The following is a 22,500-nucleotide window of genomic DNA, read 5'->3' on the forward strand; positions in this document are numbered from 1 at the left end:
CCTGTCTGTTTAAATGTATGTATGTATGTATGTATGTATGTATGTATGTATGTATGTATGTATGTATGTATGTATACATGTGTGTATGCCTAAAACTTTTGACGCAGGCGACGGATTTTTACGAGATTGGTATCAATTTTAAGCTCGGCATCTCGGACGACAAATATCAAAAAATTGGCCAAAAATATTAATTTCTTTCGCCATCAACGTGGCAGTTTTCTACAAGAAGGGGTCGATGTTTTTCGAGCCATTTTTGCAAGTCATCGAATCGGTTGGGTTGACTTTGCCTAATTTTAACGTTCTGAACATCTGGTCACGTCATGGAGTAGCGGTAAGACGTCACATTTTCTTTCGCTTTCTTTTTCCCCTCTTCGTCGCGGGTTCAAGTCTGCCTGCTTTCTACCATTTTATTTTATTTTATTTATTTATTTATTTATTTATTTACAAACACACAAACATTAAAATTGTTAAGAAATTAAAGAAATAATTAAAAAAATATACAAGAAAATAAAAACAGAAAACTAAATAGGAAAGTGAAGAAAAAATAAAATAATTTGTTTGAAAACACGAATAAAATGGCCATAAATCAACAAGTAATCATTTTACGTCAACTACTGAAAAACGATTTAAACATAGTGTAACATTATAAAAATAGACGAACGTTTCTAGAAGAAAAAATGAAACAAAAATAGGGGAAAAAAATCAAGATTAAAAAAATGAAAGAGAAAAAGAATTCAGGTATAAATGTAAGAATGGAGAAAAAGAAAACGAATAGGAAGACAGAACATGAAAGAAGGAATTTAAAGAAAGAGAAAGAAAGAATTGCACGGAGAAAAAAGGTAAATTTTGAGAAAGAAGTAAAAGAGAAAGAAATAAAGAAGGAGAAAAGAAAGTAACAGAAAGAAAGAAAGAAAGAAGAACAAGAAAAGATAGGGAGGAGGAAAATGGAAGGGAAGAAGTAGAAAACGTAGTAAATTATGAATAAAACGTAAAGGAGAAAGAAAAGAAGGAAAGTGAAAGATTGAAAGAAAGAAAATAAGGAAATAAAGAACGAAATGATTGAAGAAAAAAGAAAGAATGAGAAAAGAGAGACAGAACAGAAAGAAAGAAAAACTAGAGAAAAGATGAAAGAAGTCACTAAAAGAAAGGAAAGGAAGAGAAAACGAAATCAGAAAGGAAGAGATTGAGGACCTGAGAGAGAGAGAGAGAGAGAGAGAGACAGAGAGAGAGAGAGAGAGAGAGAGAATAAGAAAGAGAGAGGGGGAGAAAAAAGTGAGTAGAAATCTCTGCAAGAAATAAAGAAAGAAAGAAAGAAAGAGAAGGAATAAGCGACCCAAAGAAAGATTGCCTAAAAGAAGCAAAGGAAAGAAATATCGAAATGAAGGAAACTAGAGAAAGAAAGAAAAAAATGAAAGAGATAAATGATATTACTAAAAAAAAAAACTAGAGGAAGGGAGAAACGAAATTGAAAAAAAAAAAAGGAAACGAGCGAGAGAAAGAGAAAGAGAGACAGGGAGTAATAGTTTTTTCGCTTTCTCGATTGTCAATATGTTTTAAATATGGCGTTACAAAAGAAAAACGATTTGCGGCGAAAAAGTGAATGGCGGGCGGGAGGGAGGCGAGGCATCGCTTGTTGGGACGAAATCAGCCGGAATCGACCGGCGCCTCTTGCGTCCGCATAAACAAAAGGTGCAATGCAAAAGTGGGACTGGTCCAATCGTCGAGCGTGATGTGCGTCTACAACGGGACAGACATTTACCTCTTTGTCAAACACCAATGCCTTCATACACGCTACCTTGGCATATTGTGCGGCTGGCGTCAGACAGCGATCGACTCAACAAACCATTTCTATTGAGTGAAAAACAAATAATAACACTTGAATGCTGGACGTGATATATATATATATATATATACATACATATATATATATATATATATATAATATATATATATAATATATATATCATGATCGTCGTCACTTTCATAGCAGTAAATTATTTTTTTATTGCGGGATGGGGGTGTGTAGTGTTAGAGATGGGGGCGCAGTACGGTCCTATTTGTTATTATTGTGGTTTATCTGGTTGTTGTTGTTGTTGTTGTTGTTGTTGTTGTTTATTTACTGTTGTTGTTGTTATTATTATTACAAGAAGGTATAGTGACTGGAGAAGAAGCGTCGGTAAATTAAAATGCTTTTTTTTTTTTCACAGCCACTCCCCCATGCCTCTTCCCTTTCCTACTCCTACCTCCTTCCTCTCTTTCGATGTGTATGGGGAAGATAAGGGCACTGAGAAATTCTTCCGATTATTGTCTCATCTTCTTTCGCGTTTCTTTCTTTCCATACTTATTAATATCTAGGCAGTTTTCTCTTTTCCTTTACAGATCTGACCTCCAAAAGTATCCCTCTTGCTCCCCACTCCCCATTAGATCTCGAACCTAAATCGATATTTGTTTTAAATTTAAACAGCGAGCAACATCATCTCTTCTATATAAATAAAATGAACTCATTTTTTCCCGTCTGATTTTGACATTAACAGGATTAAAAATCAAGATATTTCATGCAAATATAATATGCACAAACGGCAGAACAATATCTGAGGTGTGTTATAGGCTTATTATTTCTCAAATTCCTCGATAGTCTTAGATTTCTATACTTTTTCTGCTGAGAAGTCACGGCCAAAATCGGTTAAGATCAATGGAAGTGGTAAAATATTTTCTCTCTAATAAATTCCTCCTCCCCCTGCCACCACTTAACACCGTTTGGGGATCGTTCACAAGGAACAGTTGAGAAGAGAACACCGGTTTGGCTTCGTAGTTCTTTCATGTGAAGTTATTTAAAATCACTAAACTAAGCTGCAGTGCTCTGTGGCGTAGTGGTTAGCATGCTGGACAATTCACATTATATTTTCACGTTCGCGCCGACCTACCGTAGTCGTTTTTTTTTTTTTTGTTTTTTTTTTCCTAAACAACTGGAATGGACTTTTCTTGGTGGCCGAACTGTTAACGTTGCAGATGTTTTTTTTGTTGTTGTTTTTTTTTTCACACTTTATTTTCCTACTTTTACTCATGACTCCGGGTTTGATCCTTCCTACTTACCTACCATAACATTTTTTAAAACTCCCCCCCCCGTCCCGGAAACAAACACTCGGGCAACGCCGGGTAACCCCGCTAGTTAGAAATAAACTAAAATAAATAAATGAATAACCACTATCCTTGAGTGGCTACAGGGATTTGAAAAGTGGCAATATTTCGGAAAAACTCCCTTCTTCTGATGGATATTCAAACTTACTTTAAACGTGTATCCCAATAGTAAAAAAATATGACTTCTGAGTTTCCTCTCGACGGAAAGTTTTTATACGAGGTCAGAGTGTTATGATTCTGACTTTTTTTTTTAGATAGGGATTAATGATTTGGATTATTTAGATTAGTTGAACTACTGTTCTCATCTTGAGTGCTATACTCACAATGTTTCGACCGATTTAACCTTTAACATTCTTCAGATGTGTCTTGTCGAACTTAGGAATCTCTCTGTCGAACTCAAGGATCTGTATTGAATTTCGAACGGAACCCTTTATCTAATTCACAAGGATAACATGCCCTCGTTTCGTCAACCATGACCAGCTAGAAGTCTTAAGTCAGTCACAATTATATTTTGAGTATCGCTCGTACTGAGAATTAAACCTTCAACTTCCAGAAGAGTGTCGCTTAGTATATTATCAGTTATGCCACGAGTCCTTAGGCTCGAAATTTCGTACAGATTCCGGAGTTCGGCAGAAAGACTCCAGGGTCCGACAAGATACACTTGAAGAAGGTCAGAGGTTATATCGGCCGAAATGTTATAAGAATAACACTGATGATGAGAACAATAGTATGAATCATCCAAATAATACTAAGTAGTTTTTGTTTGTTTTATCTTTTTACACAAAACTAACAAAATGGTGTCGTTACATCATTGCAAAATATATATATATATATATATATATATATATATATATATATATATATATATATATATATAACTATCTCTGAACGTTACAATTACATTCGCGCCCCGTGATGTTACATTAGCATTCTTTTTTACGTTGAAAAATTGAAACAAAACTACAAAATAAGCGTGAAATATATGTTTAAATGTTCGCACTTGTTATCGCTTGAATTCTGGGAATATGTCAGGAAAATTCACATTATGTGTCTCCCTCCTCGTAAAACGTTTGCAACAAGTACTCGCATGGCTGCAACAACCGCCAGTAACTTCCCCAACACCCTATTGGTGCCTAGAACTAAACGAGAATTCCATGGCCAGATTTTCTTTCATAGAACTGTCCGTCTATGGAATGCAATACTGTGGAATGCAATACTTCTCGACTGACTATAACATGGTCGTCTTCAATCTAACGTGAATAAATTCCTATTGAACCGTCCTCTAAAATAATATATGTCTTACCCAACTTCCGTCGTAACTGATCATGTTGTTTCACAATCCACCCAACACTTAACCAGGCCTTGAAAAGCGGTGACCTTACAAGTAAAAAAAAAATGCGATGACAGATCATTAAGTGTTTTTAATTCTCACTTTCTAAATCCATTGTATCATTCTCGTATTATTTCTCTCCATGTAACGCATGTCATCAAGGCTCAGTGGCTAGATGTAATTTTCACACCTCATCAAACTGTGTACCCATGCCTGATAGACTCTTAGTTAGTAATAGCAATAGTAATGCTCTGTTAGTTAATAATAACAATGGTAACGGTGTCTGTAGACTCGTCTAATTATAAGCTAGTCTGTGGTGTGCTTTGCTTGATTTCAGAGCAAACTTGATAGCATACATCAGTATATATCAGTGACCATGTCATTAATTGGTCGGCGGATTGTATCATTAGAAAGCAAAATTTGTTGGATATTTTTTGCTTCTGCTCTGATCATTAGTTTCATCATTTTTTTTTTCTGTACATGATTGGATAAGTTCCTCAAGAATAGTGTGCGGTTTCTTGCACTGCATCTCTGGATGGAATCCAAAATTGGGAAGTATCGATTCATGGTAGTATCATGCATGTTTTAAAGAGATGAGCATAAACGTTATTGTTCTTCTTTTTCGGGAATACATCTTGTCACGATGGTTTGAAAATTTGGAAGGACGTAACAATTCATTTGACATCGCCAATGAGCAATGCAAACATCGCATTCCAAGCCATCTCAAATAAGATTCACGAATCCAAACATGTTGTAGCTGCTGTCATTGCGTTTTCAAATCGTCGACATATTGGAAATTAGAACTTGAAAAAAATTAAAATTAATTTTAAATGTTTCGTAAAGTTCGGACATCGCCTCACTCGAAATGTAAAGTTCCATATTTTCTGTATTGAAATTTTATTATTTATTATTGCATTATGTTCTAAACCCTATGCGGTATAATCCCGTTGACACACGGGTTCTCGTCAGATCGCTGAAGTTAAGCAACGTTGAGCCTGGTTAGTATCAGATGGATGACCATTTGAGAATTCTAGGCGCTCTATGCTCTCTCCGCTTATCTCGGCATTTGTTTCCAGTCGTCTTGTACATGCACTTCACTTGCCACCGGTATTTAATAATGTTGACTCAGGAAAGGTGTGATTGGAGATTGCGCACAAAAATTTCACGCGCACGCACACCTTCATAGGTATCCATAATCTGTCAAAGACTGGAGGAGCCTGCTGTTTTATGTTCTAATATCTACTTCACTTACAGATATTGATGGTTAAGTCAGGTACTAATTGACTTTTATTTTATTCTTGTTTTAAACTTATATAGTTTTATGAGTGTTTTCATGTGGATTGGAACGGATTATGCGATTAACACGTAAAACGCCTTTCAGGATATGGAAATTTAAGAATATGATAGCCAAACGAGAAAACAATTAATTTCGTATCTAGAGATTACACTGTATATAAAAATAAACTTTTTTCATGGCTGGCGTCTTGTCACCTTATTTATACTTTGCATGTTTATGCATTTTGAATTACATTTTCCCAGCGTATTCTCATGGCTTCTTGATCGAAGGCTCTCTGTTCAGAAACTCTGATCTAGTACATTATAAAATCAGAAACCGCCCGCGTAATGTAAATATCACACCACATTTTCTTTTACGAATTATATCGCATGCACATGTCTAGTCAAGAGGATGTTTTCCGAACTATTGGCCGTTTAAAGATATAAAACAAAATAAACATTACATATACGAGGCTATATATATATATATATATATATATATATATATATATATATATATATATATATATATATATAGTAAGTTATAAAATATATATGGCGTTTAAGCTACATTGAATATTCCGCGTTTCATCCACTCTAGGATTCTTCAGGCTTATGCGCCTGGCATAAGCCTGAAGAATCCTAGAGTGGATGAAACGCGGAATATTCAGTGTAGCGTAATCGCCATGTATATTTTATAAATTACTAACTAGCTCTACCTACGTATTGAGCACTTTTGAAGTAAATACTTAAAGTTTACGCATAAATTTATACTTTCGTATATTAATTTTATGTGAGTAAATGAAGAAGTTATATATATATATATATATATACTCTATATTGCTCTGTAATTACATTGAACTTCTTAAATAAGGATTAATATATATATATTATAAGAAAAATAAGGATTGATATATATTATAAGCAAATATATTTCTACAGAAATATATATATATATATATATATATATATATATATATATATATATATATATATATATATATATATATAAAAAATAAAAATTATAACACGGAAATTACATAATTGTCGATGCAATAATTTATTTCAACCTTATGGTATTTTCAAGCATCTAAATCAGACAATTACATTTTTGATACTGAAAAAGAAAAGAAAAATCGTGCTTCGACCCTCAAAAAACCAAAGGTGGTGGTAGTAGCAATCCACTTAATACATTTATAGAGAGGGTGGTAGGGATTTAAAAAAATAAAAATTAAAAATTAAAAATAACAAATAAAAAAGTTAGATTAGACACTTATAAGCGGCAGCTCGATGTAACCATAGATACACACACACACACACACACACACACTCACACACACACACACGCAACACATACACATACACACACACACGCCTCTAAGATGTACGTTCTGACATGTAAATGCCTTGACACGCGTTTACTAACCTAGGAAGGGGGGGGGCGAAAGTATACGGATATATAGTGAAAGAAATAGAACAGCGCGTAATGGAAAAAAGAAGAAAAAAAGGGGAAGAAAAGAAGAGGATACAGTGATTGAGTCATGGAAAGTAGGTCTATTAAAAGATAAATAAATTAATAAAAAATATAACTAAAACAATAAATAAATAAAAATAAGAAAATAAAAATAAAAAGAATATTATATATAAAGTTTTAAAACTATCTGTATGTTATTATGTAAAAATTAATATTATCTTATAATTCATTTAAATATTTTATGTAATATAATACTATGAATTTAAACATTGAGTCTATATATTTAATATTTTATATATTTTCATGTAAATAATTTTATTGGTGATTATAGCGGTCGTTGTAATTAATATTTCAATTCTTAATTGATTAAGAAGTGGGAAAATGTAATATTGATCGCCCCCAATTCGATAGGACGTATCTAGTTTCGGTTAATATATACTTTTATTCCCTCCGTACAACAAAATTATTCTCATGCACGCATAAAGAAATAAGTAAAATAATTAAATTTTTGTGTTGATTTGTATCAAATCTAATAATATCTAGTTTTAGTATTTGGTCTTTTTGACTTAACTCAGTTTAATAACTAATGTATTATCTGCAGAGAAAAATTATTATCTTAAGGCTATCTCATTTATTTATAAGTAATTTGGACAAGCCAGGTACTTCGGGGAAAATATATATATATATATATATATATACATATATACACATATATATATATATATATATATATATATATATATATATATATATATGCCTAGCTTAGATTTCGGACAACAAATCGTAAAGTAGTTATTATCGAGTATATACCGGACAACACTATAATTGCCGGTGGGGTGGGGTAGGATTGTTTATCGTAATTAATCTAGTGGTGTTAGATTCGGTGTCTTTACCATTATAGAATTCTCTGTTCGTCGGATCTAGAGTTATTGGTTATTTTAAATTTACATTTATGTCTACATCTGGCCATCAGTTCATCTCGTTTGTTTAGGAGATTATTGTGTTGGTACTTCAGGATTCTTATTTTTTCCTCAAGGCATAAACTGCATCTCTGCCTAAAGCCGTTTGGAACGTCCGAATGACATAGGATTGACCATGAAATCACTGGGGATCGATTCTCATTTTTTAATAACCAACATTGTTTAGCTAACTCGGTTTTATTCTTAAGTGCTGGGTTATTGAAAGAATGTTTGTGGTCATAAAAACGTTGTTTCCAGCTTCCGGCGGAGATACCGAAGTAAACTTTTTTGTCCCTGTTATTATCTTCTGGGTGGATAGTGGCCTTATAAACCACGCACTCAACTTTACAATTACCGTCCAGTGGGCAGTTATTTTTCACTTGGCAGTTACATTTGTCTACTGTCGCCTTATTTCTATTAGAGTTGTTTAATATTTTATTATTATGAGTGCTAATTATTCTGTCCATGTTTTTAGTGCACGAGTAACTTATTTTAATTGTTTTTCTATTAAATATCTTCCTAAGTGGATTATTTATGGTAAAATGTTTATCTATTAGGTTCAAAAATACTTTCCCTATGTTTATGTTGGATAGTTGACAGTAAGGGGGATTAAACCATATTATTTTCCGGTCTCTGTTCTTAGATTTATTTTTGTTTTTATTTTCCTTCTTAATATATGTGAGTTTTTCACTGTATTTTTATAAATAAATGAGATAGCCTTAAGATAATAATTTTTCTCTGCAGATAATACATTAGTTATTAAACTGAGTTAAGTCAAAAAGACCAAATACTAAAACTAGATATTATTAGATTTGATACAAATCAACACAAAAATTTAATTATTTTACTTATTTCTTTATGCGTGCATGAGAATAATTTTGTTGTACGGAGGGAATAAAAGTATATATTAACCGAAACTAGATACGTCCTATCGAATTGGGGGCGATCAATATTACATTTTCCCACTTCTTAATCAATTAAGAATTGAAATATTAATTACAACGACCGCTATAATCACCAATAAAATTATTTACATGAAAATATATAAAATATTAAATATATAGACTCAATGTTTAAATTCATAGTATTATATTACATAAAATATTTAAATGAATTATAAGATAATATTAATTTTTACATAATAACATACAGATAGTTTTAAAACTTTATATATAATATTCTTTTTATTTTTATTTTCTTATTTTTATTTATTTATTGTTTTAGTTATATTTTTTATTAATTTATTTATCTTTTAATAGACCTACTTTCCATGACTCAATCACTGTATCCTCTTCTTTTCTTCCCCTTTTTTTCTTCTTTTTTCCATTACGCGCTGTTCTATTTCTTTCACTATATATCCGTATACTTTCGCCCCCCCCTTCCTAGGTTAGTAAACGCGTGTCAAGGCATTTACATGTCAGAACGTACATCTTAGAGGCGTGTGTGTGTGTATGTGTATGTGTTGCGTGTGTGTGTGTGTGAGTGTGTGTGTGTGTGTGTGTGTGTATCTATGGTTACATCGAGCTGCCGCTTATAAGTGTCTAATCTAACTTTTTTATTTGTTATTTTTAATTTTTAATTTTTATTTTTTTAAATCCCTACCACCCTCTCTATAAATGTATTAAGTGGATTGCTACTACCACCACCTTTGGTTTTTTGAGGGTCGAAGCACGATTTTTCTTTTCTTTTTCAGTATCAAAAATGTAATTGTCTGATTTAGATGCTTGAAAATACCATAAGGTTGAAATAAATTATTGCATCGACAATTATGTAATTTCCGTGTTATAATTTTTATCTTATTGCTCTGTTTACCACATTGAGCTCTCATACCCGGATTTCCTCTGGATTTATTCCATTATAACACTATATATATATATATATATATATATATTACTACCGGGTTCAAATCTCTCGACCGGTAGTAATCGTGTCACCCTGTACTGATGATTCCCAAAAGGATGAAACATTATTGTCTGTAGGTATTAAAAATTATTATTGTAATAATTATGTAATTCCCTTTAAGAAACTCGGTTCTTATTGTTGAGCACTTTACAGTTAAAACAGAAAGTCGGTCATCTAAGCTCGCACGTATAGATCCTGATGTTATAATCATTAGATCACTATGGCCGAATGTTACGACATTTAAAAAATAAATGGTAAAATTTTAACGATATTTCTTGCGGTTGAGATTGGCCGAGAGGTTTGTTGCTTGCTAATGGAGTTAGAGATCGTTTCGTGGCCGGGCTCGAATCTCTCGACCGGTAGTAATCGTGTCACCCTGCACTGATGATTCCTGGAAGAATTAAACACTAGTGTCTGTAAGTATCTAAAAAATTATTATTGCGGTAATTATATATATATATGTGTGTGTGTGTGTGTGTGTGTGTTTATACGAGGATCGTTTCAAAAGTAAAGCCTCTATTTTAAACTTAAAAGTTGAAGAGCTACGAAGATTGGATTGGTACCATTGAAATGAGCGCCCTTCTGTTCTCCAAAATTTATTTTTCTACATAGCCACCACCATTCTCAATACATTGTTGCTAGTGACGAATGATGGCTGCGCACGGAAGTCCGGAGCGAACTTTGTAATACCGGGGTCGTTCAAAAAGTAAAGCCATCTGTATTTTTGTACTAAAAAAACTGAAGATCTACGATAACGAGAGTGGTACCATTAAAACTAATGACCTTTTGTGCTTCAGAATTTAGTTTTATGCATAGTCACCACCATTCTCAACGCACTTTTGCCATGAATTCAATGACGCATCTCTGCTTCTGACTCACGTCCATGACAGGAGTTGTTTTCTTAAAATCTCATACCGTTAGTATCAGCAATAAAAAGACGAAACTTTCAGATCATGAATAGATAAGTTCAATCATCATAACAATACAACTCGCATACCCTTACGATCTATTCGTTGTGAATAAAAAAAAAATAGGAGGCATTACCTTTGGAACGCACCTCAAATATTAGTCGCTAAAAGCTGAAATGTTAGAAACTTATCTGAATTAGTTTCTTATATATTTGGTTTTAAATTTATATTAAAATCGGATACATCTATTTGACTTTTTAGAATGGGGTCTGTCCTAATAGAAGTGGGGACACATACTTGTACTTAATACAATAAATGTACTTAACTTTTACTAAAAAAGGTAATAATTATCCAAAAATGTGGCCGTCGTAGCAACGAGGTTTGTTTATTGTGTCAAAAAAAAGTATGGCAGCAAAATTTTAAAAATTATGGAAGCGCATAAAGAACATAATTTCATTATTCAATATCGTTCCAAACCCCTCCCTTCACTTAAAAATTCATCAAAATTCAAGAAAATTAACCAATTTCGATGAAAAACTTAGTATTTATTAATTAAGAGACCTTTTATTTCATTCTAACTTTGCAGGCTTTCCGCTAGCTTAATTTTTAAATAGAAAAAAAACACTTAAAAATAAGTTAAAGCACACGCATCTAGTTATGTAGAAAGATAGCTTGCCTTTGGTGATATCTATTTATTTATTTATTTATTTATTCATTACCCCGTTTTTTGGGGTTTTTTTTTTTTTTTGCTTCACCAGTTACTCTAAATGCGTCGATATACTTTTTTGATAAAACTACAAGTGCATGTTAAATGTGGAAAGGTCAATTAAACTCACTAAGTAACAATGGCAATTTATTCATTAAAAAAGTTCAAACAATAATTAATAGAATTTAAACTTTAAAAACAAACTGCATAAATGTTAATTTAATTCATTAATTATACTGATAATTTATTCATTGAAAAAGTTAACAGCATTATTTATTAATATTTTGACAGAATTCAAAGTAGAAAGAAAACAATTTATAAAATTATTGAAAACATTACACACTTAAAAAGTACAAACTTACGTTTTAATTTATCGGAATGTTTACGTAAAATTTCAAGTTAACTGACACAAACAGGCGTACCTGAAAATGTCGGTTAGTTGAAGGCGGGGGGGGGGGAACTGACTGGTTTTCTTTTCTTTTCAGAACTGTCCATCCGTACTTACCGACATGGAACGTTCGTAAATATTAAATAAACAATGCTTAATTCAATGATAATATCGGTAGTTCGAGAAATTAATTGTTCTTCGAATTATATCGATTTCGTTAATACGGACTTTACGGGGCTTTTCTCATAATATTCCTGTATATTTTTTTTATTATTGCAATTTACAATGCTTTATTTTGATATAAAATAGCCCAAATAAATTCATGCATTTTTTTTACTACTGAAAACCATAACTTTAGTTAAGGTATTTTTTGTTTTAAAAAATAATACATTTCCAGTAAGATTTAAATAAAAATAATGAGTTCAGTATATTCTATGATCATTATTTGATAAATACTGAAAAAAATCCTTAAAATTGGTTGATTTCCTGATTTTTGGCGGATTTTTAAGTAAAGGGAGGGGGTCAAAATATCCATTCATTTTGCACCTACCTAGAAATTGACATAAATAAGCACCCAATAATATGGATTTTATTTACTTTAATTACCCAAGAGCAATATGGTTAATTCCTATTTTAGTCACGTTAATTTAGACTGAAATGAGTGCTACTCCTAAGCAATTTATTCTTTTTATTAATTAAGCTATATTTTAGTAAAAGTAATAAGATTAAAAATACTTAAAACTCGTCTAAAGACGTACAGAAATAAAAGTCACTATTTTAAGTCTTTGGTAATCTCCAAAAATACCGTTAGGGCTTACAACATGGCCGCCAGAAGAGTCACGTGCGGATCACGTAACTCTTCTGGCGGCCATGTTGTAAGCCCTAACGGTATTTTTGGAGATTACCAAGTCTTTAATAATTTTTAGTTAAAATACCTTTAATTAAAAAATTATAACAATGGCAACTTTGTTTTTGACAGTTTTCATTTCCTATATAAAATGGAGTTGTGAGCTCGGGCAGCAGCTAATCTTCATGTTTGTGTATTACGTTCCTATTTACTTGCCCCCCCCCCACCTCCGGAGGCCAGAAGTTCGGTTTTTAGGTGGGGAAATTCAGCTCCAGAAAAAGGGGCACTGGATAGGAAGAAAACAAAATTGTCTCTGTCAAGTATGTTTTATTAAAAGTAATAAAATTAAAAATACTTAAAACTCCTACACCGAGATAAAAGTCACCATCTTAAGAAGCCTTTAATAATTTTTAGTTAAAATACCGGCGGACGTACACGAGCGAGGCCTCTCTAGCGAAATACGCATCGGCTCCGATGTTGTACGCATCACGTTCGAGGGAGCGCTTATTATTTTGCGTGTGTGGCCTCGTTTGTTTTTGTTTTCTTGACTTAATAAAGAAGTAAATAAGTAAACAGTGAATATATGTGCAGTATGTATTATGTATATATTTGTACATGTCCCGAAATGTAAGATGACTATTAAATTCTCCCTGGCTCCCAGGGGGAGCTAACTCATACCGAATATAATCATCTCTAAAAGTTACAACAATATTGACATATATAACTTTATATAGATATATATAAAGCGGTTTGTAGCGAGGATATGTGCGAATCTATTGTACTGCTTTGTTCGGTATGGCTTGCAGTGTGTTAGACGATGCGGTGTGTGTAGGGGAGAGAGGAAGGTGTAAGCGTCGATAAGATCAGGTCCGTGTATGGGTGTTAACAACAAAAAGAAAAGCGAGAGAGAGAAAAAGGGGAGATGGATGATGAGTCGTGTACACTTGATTAGCTTTTGCCCACCTCCAGTCACGTCTGATCAGAGCCGTACACAAAATATATTATAAGCAGTGCCGAAAAGACGAGAAAACCACACACGAGTTAACTGTAACAAAAAATGTGGTATCTCACGTTGACTTAAACTTCCCCTCCTCTTTTTTTCTTCTTTTTTGTTCCCTACCCCTATACACTGTCTCGACTTGCCAGACCCACTCCGATATTAATGCGTATTTATTTACTTACTTTTCTTTGCTGGCTAATTCCCTTTTCTTCTTGTTTTTTTTTTTTTTGTTTTTGTTTTTTTGTTTTTGTTTTTTTTTTTGCTTTAATTTACTTGATTCCACTTTCTTCTTTTTTTCTTTGTCTTCTTCGTCTTTTTCCTCTTCTTATTATTATTCTTGTACGTTTTCTTTTTCTTCTTTTACTAGCGAGACCTGTGGAAATTCCACAGGGGACTAATTCATATGTAATAATATATTGATGTTGGCATTCTGTATATATTCAGTGTAAATGGAGACGCCCTGATATTATTGTACCTATTTACTATGCCTCCCCACGGGACAGAGTTAGACACCAGGGTCGTTTTTTAACGTGGAGAAAAGGTACAAAAATAAAAATTGTCTCAGTCGTGAAGGATTTCTCCTCCACCGAAAGAGAACAAGAAAATGAAGACTGCAGCAATCTGAAGAACAGATGGTATTTATTTGCTCCCCCACTGAGCAAATTAGGCACAAGGCCGTTTTTAATGTGAGGTAAAAACCAGCTCCCCTAAAAAGGGGTCACTCTGGTTACCAAAAATAATAATTGTCCCAGTATAGAGGGTTTCCCCTCCATTGACTGGTACAAATTATCTTAAGTGCAGTATCTGAAGAACAGATGGTATTTATTTGCTCCCCCACTGAGCAAATTAGGCACAAGGCCGTTTTTAATGTGAGGTAAAAACCAGCTCCCCTAAAAGGGGTCACTCTGGTTACCAAAAATAATAATTGTCCCAGTATAGAGGGTTTCCCCTCCATTGACTGGTACAAATTATCTTAAGTGCAGTATCTGAAGAACAGATGGTGTTTATTTGCTCCCCCACTGAGCAAATTAGGCACAAGGCCGTTTTTAATGTGAGGTAAAAACCAGCTCCCCTAAAAGGGGTCACTCTGGTTACCAAAAATAATAATTGTCCCAGTATAGAGGGTTTCCCCTCCATTGACTGGTACAAATTATCTTAAGTGCAGTATCTGAAGAACAGATACTACACTTTGATCTTGACCAAAAGGCCAAGAAAGAAAAACTGCGAAAGTATTTATCCAAGCTAGCAGGAGCGCACGGCGCACGGCGTAACGAGGTCGTAAAATACGCTTAAATTTTAATTTTTGCAGATTTCGTATATATTATTACAGTGTTAATGTTCTATCGGTTTTTATATATTTATAAAGTTGCGATTTCAAAAAAAATATATATATATATATCTATGTGACTTGGGTTTATCAGCTTAAATCGAAACCGAATCCCAAACTAAAACATATCGCTAAAACCAAAACAAAACAACATCTAAGTAAATCGCGATACATCCAGACAGTTGGCGAGATGGTCCAGGGGTAAAGGTTCAGGCTCATTACTGTTGGGTCCCGATTTCGAATCTCGCTAGATACAGCCACTCTGATGAGTCGTAGACGATGAAACACGTGTCAGTGGATAATTACAATTTAAAAATAATATATATACCGCTCCCCATGTGGGGGTACCAAATTGGTTAAAAAGGGAAAATTATTTCCAACTCGCATTTAGGTAAAAAAGGACTTTCGTAAATAATTGAATTCATTCAAAACATATCGCTAAAACCAAAACAAAACAACATATATATATATATATAAAATTATTTATAAAGAAAATAGATTACTATGGTGCCATCAGCTAAAATCGAAACAGAAACCAAGACTTGTGAAGAATTCTTGAAAAAATAATTTTTTTAAAAAAAAGATTATTAGAGTGTCATTGGCGATAATCGAAACCGAAACGAAAAATTATTAGGAATTCTTGATAAAATTATTTATAAAAAAAAGTCGAATACTTCAGTGCCATCAGCTATAATCGAAACCAAAACCAAAATTATGAAGAATTCTTAGTAAAATTATTGATAAAAAAATTAAATGACTCACATTTCATGATTAACAGAGTTGCAAGCTGCCATTTTGAAAACGATCTCAAGAAACAAAGAGAAATTACTAAATAATACTTCAAACTTGCGAGATGTATGCTACAATGGCTATGAATTCCCATTAATCGTTTGAAAATGATTTTCTTTATAAAAATAAATCTGCTGAATGAATTTCCGTGATTTTTGGAATATATCTATTTCAGACGTGCCCTTGTCATATCATAGAACCTACTGTTGATTTTATATGCTTGGACTTACTGCTTGTGTGGCGATAATGGATTGAATTTAGTTGAAAACGAAAAGGTTAAATATCATGTTGCAATTGTGCTTTAAACAGAAACATTCATTTTGAACTTGTCTCTGTCATATCAAATAATCTACTGTTTCAGCTTGTGAAACTTTTCAAATGCACTTGTGATGTTGGGTTGTGTAAGACTTGCTCAAAATTGCCCGTTTCTGCTTTCATCAGATTATTTCGATTATCGACTATCGATACTTATCGAAGACATTCCGATACAAACGTATTAAAGAACACTGCCGGCGCATAAAGTGTCTTCGTGTGAAATTTCATAAAAATCGGCCGAGCCGTTTTCGAGTTCATAAGGAACGTACTCGCACAGACCCAGAGATACACACACAAAATTCCTTATATATATATATATATATATATATATATATATATATATATATATATATATATATATATATATATATATATATATATATATATGCACACCTTTATAACCAATAAAAAAAAAAGAATTAACAATAAATACACCAACATTCCTGACGACGATCGGTTGTACCGATCGAAAGCGCTTAAAAAGAATATGGCTGAACAACAACCACTGGACGCCATAATATACAACATGCCAACCGAAATAAAAAAAGACCGCTTGATGAATTGAAAAGTTATCCAAAAAAAATCAGAAAAAGAAGGACTCCGCCGTGTTCAATCAGACGTGCTTGAATGATGACTTGCTGCTAAAAAAATATACAAATATATAAATATATATATGTGTGTGTGCGCGCGCGCGCAATAACTCTGTCAATTTTAAGTCTACAGACTCGAAATTTGATATACAGGGTACTGAGATTTGGGATAATCGATGTGATCGGTTTTCGGACAGAAATTTGGCGCTTAAGGGGACAAAGTTCAACGATTTGACTTTTGAGAACTCTACCAAACTCATCCGACAATTTTCGGTCTAAACACTTGAAATTTTAGATATAGGTTCCTTGGACATGGATCTAACTTAATAACTTGATTAGAGCCCAAAACGATAAATTTTAAGGGGTCATAATATAGGTCAAAGTTAAAAACATTGACCGCTTTTTTTTTCTCAACATTCACCTCACAATACCCGGGCAATGCCGGGCGGAAATGTTAGTATATCTTTAAAAGTGAATGTGTCTGTGTGTTTGTGTGTCTGTCTGTGTGTCTGTCTGTCTGTCTACATCTCCTTACGCAATAACTCTGTCAATTTTCAGTCTACAGACTCAAAATTTGATATACAGGGTACTGAGATTTCGAAAAATCTTTGTAATCGGTTTTCGACCAGGAATTTGGCGGTTAAAGGGTCAAAGTTCAACGATTTGACCTTTGAGAACTCTACCAAACTCATCCGACAATTTTGGGTCTAAACACTTTAAATTTTTTATATCGGTTCCTTGGACATGGATCTAACTTAATAACTTAATTCGAGCCCAAAACAATAAATGTTAAGGGGTCATAATAGGGGTCCAAGGTAAAAAAAAATGACCGCTTTTTTTTTTTTTTTTTTTGCTCAACATACACCTCCAAACACCCGGGCAACGGCGGGCTGAATGCTAGTATATATATATATATATATATATATATATATATATATATATATATATATATATATATATATATATATATATAAAGTATACTTTATTCATTCAAGTATGCATATAGGTGTGAGCGAGACATTTTTTATGAAGTCAATAATGAAATATTGAGCCGATTTTGTCCTTTTCTCCTTTTTATATATTGTAACAGTTTTCAGGTTAGTAAGCCTGGAGGCCTGGCGCCTAATATAAGAATGATGTATTCAAAATAATGTTCGGTTGTTGAACTGTTTGCCTTTCGTATTTGTCAAAGCTTATTGAGTCTAATGTGATTGAGTGAATACAAAAAGGAAATTTGTTCAGGGAACGTTAGGCGGGATCTGATGTTTATCGTAGCGTGGTCACAGAAGCACATTAAAAAAAAAGGGAGGAGAGAGGGGACGGCACGTTATGTTTGAACAGAGGTATTGTATATATAAATATATTACAGGCGTATAATTATATATATATATATATATATATATATATATATATATATATATATATATATATATATATATATATAAAATACGCCCGTTCAAAAAGTTTGAAGTTAAGCAATGGTCAGTACCAGATGGGTGGCAATTTGTGTAGGCTAGGCGCTGTATGTAGGGCGCCGAGACGTAGCAATTTCCAGGTGGATAACTGGGAACGCGTTTAATTCACTGGCAGCGTAACACCTGGGATCTACTGTATGCTCTGCCTGTGGTAGCAATTGCACCGACAAAGATTAGCAGTTGTACCAAATAGTGTGGTTGGTTTTGCACAACGCCTTCACCATTATTAACAAATAATCTGTGTGGATTTCCGAACAGCTTAATTGTTGTGGTGGAATTCATACGTTGAAATCGACAGGAGGGTCGATCAAACACACACACACACACACATACACACACACACACACACGCGCACACACACACATATAATGTCGATTTTTTGTTGACATTTTTACGATAATAATTTTTTAGGTAAACAAATAAACAAATATTATTTATTTATTATTTTACTTATAAAACAGTAATCTACAAACACATGTTTTTTGAGTGGCATAAAAGATTCAAGGAAGGCAGGGTGTCTGTGAGAGGTGTGGGAGGAGTAAGGAAATCAGAAAACCAGAGTTGATTGGCCAAATAAAGAATTACATGGATATGGACCGTTGTATGTCTATAGCGACAATAAGTGCACAGTTTGATGTTAGTGTTGGAAATGTCGACACAATTATTCATAAGGAACTGAAGATGCGGAAGATTAGCGCAAAGTAATATCCCAAATCGCCAGTCCACAACTCCGGTCTTGTACAGACTATTTGACCAAGATGGACATCAAGACAGTTCCTCACTCTTCCTATAGTCCAGACCTTGCTCTCTGTGCCTTTTGGTTATTCTCGTAGTTCAAAGAAAACCTTAGAGGCTGTCGTTATGAAACAATTGAGCGGGTGAAAGAGAGTGCAACGAGAGTCATTGACATGCTCACGCAAGAGGACTTTCATGGGGCCTTCCAGAAGTTGTTGGAACGGTACAAGCTCATCGCAATCAGGGGAGATTACTTCGAAGGGTACTAGAGTTTCATGTGTGTACTATAAAAAGAATAAAATATAAAACAGTGTGTATACTATAAGTAAAATACAAAAAAAAGTCTGGTAACTTATTTAAGGCACCTCGTAAATATAAACGTAAAGCATATAAAAATATATTGAAAAATAATAGATCAACAATAGAAAAAAGAATTGCTCTGCAACAAATTTGGAGTTATATATATAAATATATATTTTAATTTGTGCTCGTGCGTGACCATTAATAATAGTGCATAATTGATCAAATCCTTAACTATTGAATATATCATTATGAGTGATGGAATATTTATTCTTAGCAACAGGGCGAATAGCGTATGCACATTATCTTTTTTTTTACAATTAAGGATGAAGAGTAGGTTATCGCAAACATTATTTACTAGCTAGCTAAAGTGTTGTATAATAAGGGGACAGGCAGTAAAAAACTCGGAGAGAGACAGTCAGTCGTCTAGGAGCGAGACGTCACTTCAAGAAAAAATGTGAGACTTTGAATTCTTGGTGCTGGAAACACGGCCGTGTGACGAAATAAACCATCAAGTGTTTTTTGTAAAGCTCGTCTTGTGTCTTATGATTCTTACAAAAAGGTAAAGTCCAATTGTATTATATATTTGTGTTATATGTCTTTACATACACGTCTCAACATCATAATGTCCGAACTGTCTAAACACTATGTCATCACTCAAAGAACTTCTCTTTCTTCTTCTTCCATTCAACACAATTAAGGAATGAACTTTTAATATATAGGAATCGTTATAACAGGAACTATCTCTCTAAGTCTCTTACAGAAGTACCAGACGTCGCCAGGTTTTATTTGATATATTTGAATATTCCGTCCTAATAAATAATTTTCTTATTGATTTAACGAAACATTAATTCATAATGGCTTCTTATTTCACTCCTGCATGAGGAGTCGTAGTAGTTGCGTTTTATTTTATGGAGGTCTCGCCAGTAGCCCTGCTTCTCTTTTCTAGTTTAATCTTTTATCTGTTAGTCCTTCTTCTTTCCAAACATGATGTAAGAATTGCAATTATTATTTTATATCATAGTGCATGTCTGAAAACTGTTCGATCCCCTTTTTATATTAACTCTTTAATGTACAATATATATAAAGATGACCTTAGTAATCGATTTTGTAAATAAAATAATTATAATTAAGTTTCCAGTAGTGCATATCTGAACACTGGTAAATGTATGTTTAACATTAATTTTGAAGAACCTCTCCATAAACAACACTTTGGGTGTGACCTCTAACAGGTGTATACATGCAGAGTTTTTCATGACTTTCAATGCGTGAACAACCAACATACAACTGGCTATGGAAAAAGCAAGGTGGCTGAAGATCAAGTGTAACAATTTTGAGGCTGTATTAGAGTTTTATTTATAGACATGGCAAAACTAATTTTTATTGTGGATTGTAAACGCTTGAACTGAAATAGCATGTTAGAAGAAATAAGGGGAATCTGAGGAATTAAAAGTTTCAACTTTTCCAATTATTATAATGGCGCTCAGAACCGCGTTCCATTACAGAGTTTAGATGAATTAAGATTTCATTTAAATATAACTGAACCTCCTTCCTTCAATATTAGGTTATGGTGTGGCTTTTCAGGCGCGTGTAATGAATTCTACAGGAAATTCTACTGCTTGATCTTCATTAATAACACAATCAATGGATTGATAACTCTTGCAAAATATCATAATTGATCATATCAACGGCATCATTTCTAGGGGCCAAGATTTGACTTTCACGAAGCCGTCCAACATTGTGGAAATTTTTAGAATTATCATACAAAGCCAATTAAATTTACCGTCTGGCCACATGGTAATTTGTGCAACTGAAGATCTCTATTCAATGTTATTGGATCGGTGCCAATGAAAAGGATGTGATTTAAGAAAACTGTTACAGACTTATTATCAAATGAATGTATCCTCATAATAATATTCTCCAAACTGAAAACAAAAAAAAAACATGGTTACCACGCAGTATTGCAGAAATGCCAAATTTTCACATCACACTTTAAATTGAAAGAAAGAATTCGTAACCGAATCAAACGTTCGGTTCCCAAACACAGCAGCATTTTGTTTGATAGAGAAACCACTCATTGCAGACTATAACGTTTTGTTAAACAGATCTCTCTTTTTTTTTACCATTCTAAGGGTAACTTATGGTAATAGCATAGTTAAATGTTAATAATGTAAAGCTCTAGTGTATGATGATTTCGGAATACGATTTTAAAAGAATGGAATTATACTTACAATATTGTAATGACTTGGCAACTGCCGCTTGACACTTCAACCGGCGTTGGATGAATGAACATAAACTTTATAAAATTTATTGTTTTTGAGCAAATTCAAATTTTATTGAATTTCGTTAAAAAAAAAAATTGGCCCGAGAACTTCTGTTTATGTTTGAATGATTGCTTTCGTGTCAACTTTTCATCGGTTGATTTCAGTCTTGTGGTGGTTTTTGGTTGTAAAAGTCGACTTTTGGAATTTTTCGGGTGTGCTGACAACAAATATCACAGTTAAATTTGGGACTTACAAGTCGTTTACCAGATATGAAAATATCTAATGTAATCCAAGGCAGCCATTTTGCTTTCACAATCGAGTAGTTAGTAATGCGCATGCGTGTAACTGACGCAGATGACAAAGCAATAATTTTTAACCCCCCTCGAAAAAATGGTGTGTTTATTCCGAAAACTGTTCTTAACATAGGGAGGTTGAGGTTGTTTATTCCGAAAGCCGTTATTAACTTGAGGAGGTTGGGGGCTATTCCGAAAGCCGTTCTTAACATGGGGAGGTTTGGGATGTTTATTCGGAAAGCCGTATATGCATAGCTATTACTAATTCCTCAGCTGTGAAATAAATGGCTACCGGGGATTACATTAGCTTTTACGTTGGATAACAAATGTTTTCATATCTTATAAACTATTTATCAGCCCCAAATTTAACTGTAATATTCGTTGTCAGCATACTCGAAAACTTATAAAAGTCAACATTTCGAATGTGGACGGTGAGTTGCAGTTAATCTAAAAAATAGTGAAAACTATGTATTTTAGTCAGAGAG

The 22,500-nt window shown here is 33.4% G+C and overlaps 1 protein-coding gene and 1 pseudogene across 3 annotated transcripts in view; one reads left to right on the plus strand and one right to left on the minus strand.

The window, feature by feature from the left end:
- The window catches only part of LOC145297537 (paired box protein Pax-7-like), a 405,080-nt gene that overhangs the window by 366,704 nt on the left and 15,876 nt on the right, over positions 1–22,500 (plus strand). The gene's annotated exons all lie outside the window — the stretch shown is intronic.
- On the minus strand, positions 14,935–15,146 carry LOC145242480 (U2 spliceosomal RNA; annotated as a pseudogene).

The sequence above is a fragment of the Euprymna scolopes genome, chromosome 2, assembly GCF_053919585.1.
Source record: "Euprymna scolopes isolate OS-2025 chromosome 2, ASM5391958v1, whole genome shotgun sequence".
Lineage (NCBI taxonomy): Eukaryota > Metazoa > Mollusca > Cephalopoda > Sepiida > Sepiolidae > Euprymna > Euprymna scolopes.